Source organism: Ictalurus punctatus, chromosome 21 (genome assembly GCF_001660625.3).
Source record: "Ictalurus punctatus breed USDA103 chromosome 21, Coco_2.0, whole genome shotgun sequence".
Taxonomy (NCBI): Eukaryota; Metazoa; Chordata; class Actinopteri; order Siluriformes; family Ictaluridae; genus Ictalurus; species Ictalurus punctatus.
The window spans coordinates 1,897,501-1,906,479 of record NC_030436.2 but is presented as its reverse complement, the minus strand read 5'-3'; the positions used below and the strand labels follow the sequence as shown (position 1 = coordinate 1,906,479).

The 8,979-nt window shown below is 38.8% G+C and overlaps 1 protein-coding gene across 2 annotated transcripts in view; it reads left to right on the top strand.

Moving 5' to 3' along the window:
- Window positions 1-1,890: 1,890 nt before the first annotated feature.
- ptpdc1a (protein tyrosine phosphatase domain containing 1a) overlaps window positions 1,891-8,979 on the top strand; it is a 31,185-nt gene continuing 24,096 nt past the window's right edge. Inside the window, exon 1 of one of the 2 annotated variants that reach the window (XM_017451088.3) lies at window positions 1,891-1,945. The gene's annotated coding sequence lies outside the window, so the exon portion shown is untranslated. Of the gene's footprint in view, window positions 1,946-3,314; window positions 3,495-8,979 lie in introns of those variants that run through there. The other variant, XM_017451087.3, reaches the window with a different exon arrangement.

Below are 8,979 nucleotides of genomic sequence, written 5' to 3'. Positions count from 1 at the left end.
GGAGGTCTTGTCACACATGGCCCCTCCTCCTTTAAAGCCTCTGACACCCTCTCTTACAAAGAGGGGGATCAGTGCTTTGAAAATATTACGTTTTCAGTAGCACTGCCTCAACTATAGGACATAACAACATTGGTTGATGTATCTATTTAAAATAGAAAAAAAAATTGCCCGTTGGATTTTGCTTTAGTTTCCCAGTCCACAACTGCCCAGCAGTAGACTAATGCAATCTTAGAACATCGTTAGTGGTACAGTGTAACAGAATGTAAGCCTTGCAGTAATAATATTGCCATAGAATGAAACAACTGTGTGGTCGACTGACTCAGTGTCAAGGATGAGTTAAAAGCTCTCAAAGCTAGGAAGACGTGGGTGTTTGTAAATATTATCTCATGGTAATTGACAAAAGACAAATAGATTGTTAATTCTTCATGAGGAGCATTCCCAGCACACAGGACGACTGCACATTTACGATTATGAGTTTGTGCCATTATGAGTTAGGAGCTGTACATTCAAATGGCCTAACTATAGTAATAATAATAATAATAATAATAATAATAATAATAATAATAATAATAATAATAATGCAAACGAAGCTCTACATGATAGCACTCCACTCCTAGAGAAAAAAGTTTTTTCAGTGGTTCTTTAAGGGTTTACTGGATAATTAAGAGTTCTTCCAAAAAAAACAAAAAAACAAAAACAACAACAACAACAACAACAACAACAAAACGTTCTAGGAAAACATTGGGTTATAGGGTTCTACACAGAACATTATACCTAAGACCCTTATAAAAGTTCTACATATTGAGTGTAGAGCTACTACTTGACTACTATCTCCAAAGGTCTACTGGGGCGTTCAAAATCTTCCTAAAGGAATGCGATGTAAAATCCTGTCTGGAAAGGAATCATTCGGGATGATAAGGGATGTTCTAAAAGACCAAACGAACGAACCATTTTATAATAATAATAATAATAATAATAATAATAATAATAATAATAATAATAATAATAATAATATAGTAGTAGTAGTAGTAGTGAGAACAACAACAACAACAACAACAACAACAACAACAATAATAACCCTAATAACGACGTCTACTATTACTACTACCACCAATAATGCTATTGCTATTTGCTATTTTTGCTGGGTAGTCTGCACCATTAAAACAAGGCTTTTAAACGTTTTAAACGTTTTAATTCTTCTTCTTCTTCTTCTTCTTCTTCTTCTTCTTCTTCTTCTTCTTCTGTTGTTGTTGTTGTTGTTATGCTTGGATTTCCCTAACCACATTTCCATGATGGATACATCATACATTAACTTTCAAAATATTTAACTTTAAGTGCAGAGTGTAATTTCAACTAGTTGACTGGAGAAAAAAAAAGAAAATTCTAACTACAACTAGGCACTTCACACAGGACGGTGTTGCATATAGTTGTAGTAACTCCTTATTTTAACCACTAGGCGGCAGTATGAGTATTATGAATAAGCGGCGATGCATTCTGATCAAATGCATAAGCAGCATGATAATTCCTGAGCCTCAGATTTATGTCTAGCTAGAATGATTTACTTTCAGTTATTCCATTCCTTTACTTGTTATTACTATAGGGGTGCAAATCTTTGTTATCCCCCCCCCTCTGGTATGCTAAATAGTCTCTTTGTTATCATCTTTGAAAACTGTAAAAGCAATCAAATATGTTACGTCACAGGGATGTTACTTTATGTATAACGGTGTGTTAGTGTTTCTGTTTGGGTGTTTTGTTCTCTGCCCTCCATCGTCATGCAGGTAGTCCGACCAGCTGGACCTAATTAGTCGATGTTGGAGGTGATTGGATGTTGTGCGGGAAGACCTAAGCCATATCGGATCTGTGGAGAAGTGAGAGAGCCTTTTTAAGATGAAGCCTTCCTCCTGGTCCCAGAATCGAGTTATATGTAGAGTTGTTTTGTTTCTGAGTAAGTGAGCTCAGGTGTTTGTGCTAAAGAAGTGGTTGCTCAATATTTCTATTTCTTTCTTCTTTGGGGAATGTAAGGGGAGGGTGCCATTTTTGTTGGTACTCCTGACTTTTCTCCTGGTTTATGGTTTGACAGGAAAAGAAAGAAGGGTTCTTGTAATTTGTTTTCTTTCTTTTGTATGCTTTTCTTTTAGGTAAGTTTAGAGAGGCTTTTGAGTTAGTTAGATATGTGTTTGTTATTTTGGCCTGGCCTTCTCCTGAAGCTGTTGTCCCCTATTTTCTTGATGAATATTTTCTGGGATTATCTTGTTTTGGTAATAGTTGTGATTTGATATCTTCTGCAACTACAAAAAACTCTTCTTCAAAGTGGTGTCTATGGTGCTGATTCTGGGACAGAAGGTTGGACGTCCTGGTTCTCTCTCTAATGTTGTTTTTTCTTCCATTGCCTTTTTCATTTTTCTTTATTTTGTTACTGGCTATGTAACAAATACCAACACTCAAACCTTACAAAAATAGTCTAACTGGCTGTTCAAGTGAATCTGTGAAGAAATTCCATTCAAACCAAAACTGATGTTTAAGTAGCCTCTTAACTGGAAGAGATTTTGAGATTCTCTCTGCAAGTCGACCACCAAATCAGGAACCTAATCACTTATTACATCATGATGATGATGAGTAGTTGTGGTGGGAACATGGTGGCTTAGTGGTTAGCACGTTCACCTCACACCTCCAGGGTTGGGGGTTTGATTCCTGTGGCGTTTGCGGTTTCTCCCCATGCTGCTGGGGTTTCTCCTAGGTACTCCGGTTTCCTCCCCCAGTCTAAAGACCTGCATGGTAGGCTGATTGACGTGTCCAAAGTGTCCGTAATGTATGATTGGGTGTGTTTGTGCCCTGTGATAGATTAGCACCCTGTCCAGGGTGTACCCCATGCTCCCTGGGATAGGCTCCAGGTTCCCTGCGACCCTGTAGGATAAGCAGTATAGGCGATGGATGGATCGTTTGTTGTATTGACTGGTTGATTTCGTTAAGCCCAGTTTCTCCTAGGATCTACACAGAATGTCAGGTGTGTATTTTCATGCACATTTGGAATAGTCGCCTCAGTTATTTACGGTAAATTGAGTTTTTGGCCACTGCAAGCCTTGCACTCAATTTACCAATTGAATCTAATGGCTCATTTGTTATTCGCTATTTAATATAATTACCCATAGATGTGACTCTCAGTGCACTGAGGCCTCTTAGTTCGAAATGAAAGGCGGTCTATTTTCACTCTCGAGCGCTTTGTACCTTTTTTTTTCCTTCTTTAATTCTTCAAAGCTGAAACGTCATCAGCCTCCCTTTGGTCACGTGACCACGAAATGGCCAATCGGAGGCCTTATTTATGTCCTCCAACGACCTGTTAAAATGTAACTGTTTGAAAATGGCCAGCGAACACACGGTGCAAACATTGGGGATTAGTGCTGCGATTTAAGCAGAGCTGCTGCTGTTTTGAGGATGCTTGGACCACAAAGCGTCATGACCGAGAGCTGAGATAAACATTACAGCGAAGGAACGTGGTATGTAGCTGACAATCAGATATACTTCTATTAGCTTAACTGGTTGTTGTCTAAGAAGATGAGCATTGCATTCTGCTCTAATGTTACAGTTGCAATATAACGAGCTCGTGCACAGCTCTGATTGGTTTAGCTAGCTAACGGTGACTGTTTTTGTTTTGAACGTGCTATCACTGGATACAAAGATGCCGTGCTTTACACTACACAGCCTGGGTCCTGCAGCAAGGCTAGCCATCTTTGCTGCATATATGTGTACCAGACATGTACTTTTCTTGCTTTCTGCATGAGAGAGCTGGCTAATGATGGCGTTACATGGCACACCCGGCCATGTAAACAGTGTGCATCTTGTTAGTGTTTATTCATGAATCCACAATAAGAGGCTAAGTATAACTGCTTCTGTACTTATTACTCTTCGCATTACGGCAAGTCTAAAACGTTGGCTTGTTCTACTCGAGGTTTCTTTTGTCTGTCCACCAACATGTTTCAAGAAATTCACCTGACTTTTTGTAATGATTTTTGCTGTATTTGGCATCCTCTGTTTCATTGGCAAGTCACATGATAGTTGTAGGACAGTGCACATGTAACTGCAGATAGGTTCTGAGGGGGACAAGATGTTTTAACTGAATAGTTTCCCTGCCACACAAGGCTTAAGACAAAGATGCACAAATAACGAGCTATTTTTCAACTTGTCAGTCAGTACGTTTACATGGACAACAATAATCCACTATTAACCTGATTAAGACGATACTCTGATTAAGAAACTAGCATGTAAACAGCAATTTTTAATTACCTTAATCTGATTAAAGTCATAATCAAAGTAAACATTAATCGAATTAAGACGAGTGGAGTACTCCTGTTTTAGTCGCATTGTGGAGGTGTATTACAGAAATGTACACACCTTAAGCACACTGTTAACGTCGTGTGAGTTTTCGCCGCATTTTGCGACAGGACACGATCACACACGGCAGTGCTCGACCCTTTTTACGGAGAACAAGAGAGCACAGCTGCATCCCAAACCGCGTACTTACCTACTATAGGCCTGTAGTGGGGAAAAATACATGTATCTCGGCTACTATATAGACGGTAAGTACGCGGTGTGGGACGCAGCCCACGGCTTCAAGCGGTCGTCTGTTTTCACGTACAGCATGACAAATAATTTACCGCACTTAAAGCGTTTGTAAAAAAAAGAAAATAATAATAAAATAAAAAATTTAAATAAAACCCCCCCAAAACTGTATATGGTACCATAACGAAGACGAACTGTATGTTGATACGTGAAAATCTGGAGGGACGGCGTGACACGGTGACGTAATGACGTGTGCCGTTAATCTAATTATGTTCTATAACGTGTAACACGGGTACATGAAAGGAGTATTCTAAAAGCGACTCATGTAAACACCTTAATCACATTATCTTACGTAAGGTCCATAATTAGATCACTGCTGTCCATGTAAACCTAGTCAGCATAGATGGCGTTTTATGAAGTAAGGAGCAAGTTGCATGATACTGTAGAGTGTGTATGTGTAATGAAAATATGTATGTATGTATGTATGAGTAAAACACTTTGGGGCAAATTACCAACGATGGGGTGATGTGAAGAGGCCCAACAGAAAGCGGAGTTACTCTAACCAACCCAAAGCTGCTTATTTTCCAATCACCTCATGTCCGAAAATGTCTTGTTCCTCTTATACCACGGCAATTTGCCGGTGTCAAAGGTTTCGAGTGAATTTTAGACAGGGTTTGCAGTTGTTACAGTTGTCAATGTAATGTTAACATTCACTTTCTATGACGTAAACAAGCTTATACTATATGTAAAATTAAATATACAGTCATCAGCCACTTTATTAATACTAGGTAGGAACAGAGCCCAACCACCAAAAATACCTCAACGCATTGCACAAGGTGTTGGAAATATTCCTTTGAGATTCTGGTTGCTGTTGAGACAGATGCATCATATAACTGCTGCAGATTTTTATCAGGTCATTATATGCTGCAAATCTTCTATTGTACCACTTCCCAGACATGATCTTTTAGATTCATATCTGGTGATGTGGAGGCTATTGTAGTACACTGACCTTACCGTCATGTTGACGGAACCAGTTTGAGATGACTTGTGCTTTATCATACTGGAAGTTGCCATTACAAGATGGGTAAATTGTGGCCATAAAGGGATGCACACGGTCAGCAATAATGCTCGGATGGCCTGTGTCATGCAAACTATGCTTGATTGACATTAAGTGGTCCAGTGTGTGCCATGAAGACATTCCGTTTACCGTTATAACATCACCAGCAGCAGCAGCCTGAACTGTTGACACAAGGCAGGCTGGGTAAATGGGTTCTTGGCTGACAGGATTGGAATCCGATGTGGTCTTCTGCTGTCGCAGCTCATCTGTGTCGAGGTTTGGCATTCTGAGATGCTCTTCTACTCACCTTGGTTGTAAAGAGTGGATATTTGAGTTACTGTAACCATCCGGTCAGTTCAAACTCATCTACCTGTTCTCCTTTGACCGCTCTCACTTCCGCCCAGAACTGTAACTCAGTTGATTTACTCTTTCTTTTTGCAACATTTCTCTTTGAACTCCAGAACTTCACTGTTGCATGTGACTTTATTTGCACTACTGCCACATGATTAGCTGTCTGAATAATCAAGTATTTTGATTTGATATTTATATTTGTAGAGAAATTTACATAATGTTAAATAAATGAACGCGTTTCATTCATTCACTTATTTGAATAAAGGGACGAATGCATGCCTATACTATTATATTTTCAGATATTAATTCACAATGCTGTGGTTGTGCTGGTGATGTGACACTTTCCAAATCAACCTGAGTGCAAATGTCACATCTATTACACAATTATAACATCTTGCATTATATTCACAATCAAATTGCTCAGAAGGTCTTGATTCATTTTCTATTACAGTCGCTCTGACAGTAGTTCCAGCTGTAAATCACAGGTTTATATTAATGTATTAATGCACTCATTAATGTGTTAATTGTTGTAATAAATTATTCACAGGGACTTAAATGTAACTATAAATTACAATGGCAAATGGTGGTATTTAAGCGATATTGCACGAGCTAGAGTGCAGATATGTTGAATACCGCACGGATATGATTCACTGAAGTCATGAGGCCGTAGACCTTGATTTTGAGTGCGATATTCTCTATATTTCAAGTTGGTTAAACTTGCAAACGAACGTTCACCTGCTGCCTTAAAAAACGTGAGTAAACTTAATTTGAAGATTTTTTTGAAAGCTTTTAAACTTGATTTCGATATCCAAAACTTGACAATTGGAGCTAAAGGGGGGGGGGGGGGGACATAAATTAATGGGGCTATCATGTTTTACAGTGTTGTTTTTATAGAACATTTCTCTAAACAAGGAATGAATACGGAGTAAGTGACATTTCAGACACAGTATTGCCAAATGTTCTATTTATTTTTGCTCTGCTAGTGGAAATGGATCCCAAAGAAGCCACGCTCACTTTATAGCACGTCAGCTAGTGAGCTCAAATTGATTTGTACATCCCTGTTAAAGGTGCTTCCGGGCTTTCGTATTTTAAGCCAGAAGTTATATTCCTGAAAAGGATTGTTTGCCATGTCTGCTGATGTCACCAACAGTACTGTATTAACCGTTTTGAACTAGGAAGTGGATTTTTACATGGCTAACGCAGGCAGCTAACGGTTGTATTAAACATGCTATTCTAGGAAAATAATTAACTTTGGGGTGGTAGCAGTAACGCTGCTTTGTGTCAGGCTACCCCAACGTTGATTGTTTCTATAACAGCATGCCCCATTGTGTTTCCTTACGTATACTACAATATCAAACGACTTTTATTGCCCTATAAATTAAATCACAGGCACATTTTCATTACTTCATAGAACTCCACCCCACTGCCAAGTAGAAAAATAGCTGGAAGTATTTGTGCATCTGTCTTTCATAAACCTGGTGTGTCAAGAAGGTGAAATGTAAACCCAAGAACACTATTTTAGTTATATTCAGTCTTTTAATAACCATACAACTTGTTCTGGCATAGCCTGATTGCAATTTATCTTTCGCAGTCCTGTAACTATCATTTCACTTGGCAGGGAAATCAAGACAATCAGGTACTGCACAATACTGACAAAGTCAAATGCATTTGCATGGATATTAAATGCATGTCAAATATTTCAGTTTCCTGATTCACGGTCTTACTCACTGGCAGAAAACAGAACGTAGTAATGTTCACAAATCAGCCTGGGCAATTTGAGTCTGGTTTCGTTCCTCTGGGTGCTCAACTTATAAAGTTAAACACATAAATATCAAGTCATTATTTAATATTGACTGGTATTGGAGTGGAACAATCCGGGCTAACAAAACAGACTTTACACGAATATGCATCTTACTGGACCACAGATTTATAGAGAATACAAGGCTTTCATTACCGCAGTGTTTTAGTCTTCTGGCTGCTACGTTAAGAGGGAGCACAGCTGAAACCAAAAGCAAACAAACATGGTATACACAAAGTGGATTGAATTGTACTGCTACAAAAGCTCTCGATTACTGACAGTCTGGCAGTATGTTTACATAGATGACAATAATCCGATATTAAGACGATACTCTGATTAAGAAACTAGCATGTAAACAGATTTTTTTTATTACCTTAATCTGAATAAAGTCATAGTCGAAGTAAACACTAATGGAATTAAGACGTGTGGAGTATTCCTGTTTTAGTCGCATTATCGACGTGCAGACATGTACACACCTTAATCCGATCAACGTCGTGAGTTTTCACCGCATTGTGCGACAGGACACGTACACACACGGCAGCGCTCAACCGTTTTACGGCAAACGAGAGAACATGGCTGCGTCCCAAACCGCATACTTACCTGCTATATAGTAGGAGAAATACATGTAGGTAAGTACACGGTTTGGGACGCAGCCCATGGCTTCAAGCAGTCGTCTATTAGCACGTACAGCACGACAAAATCAACCGCACTTAAAGCATTCATAAAATGAAACACCCAAAACTGTATATGGTACCATGACGAAGACCAACTGTATGTCGATATGTGAAATTCTGGAGGGACATCGGACGGCGTGGCGCGGTGACGTAATGACATGGACTTTAATTGGTCTATGTTCTATAACACGTAAAACGGGAACATGAAAGGAATATTCAAAAAGCGACTCATGTTTCACTGAGGGTGAGCAAAATGGTGTAATGGGTTTTGCCTGTGCGGTAACTTTGTGTGTCTGATTCAGATTTCCATGGACAAAATGTGAATCTGGGTTTTAAACTTTTACTCCAAAGACACTTAAAATATAATGACATATTTTGCAGGTTTATGATCATCATAAAATAAAAACAACTCTGAATTCTGATTGGTCAGAAGGTGTTGATTCTATATAACCACACAACCTGTATGTTGCACATAATTTAAGGCTAATAAAATTTTTTTTATTATTTAAGAAAAAATGGTAAAAGCACGTTTGCCTCACACC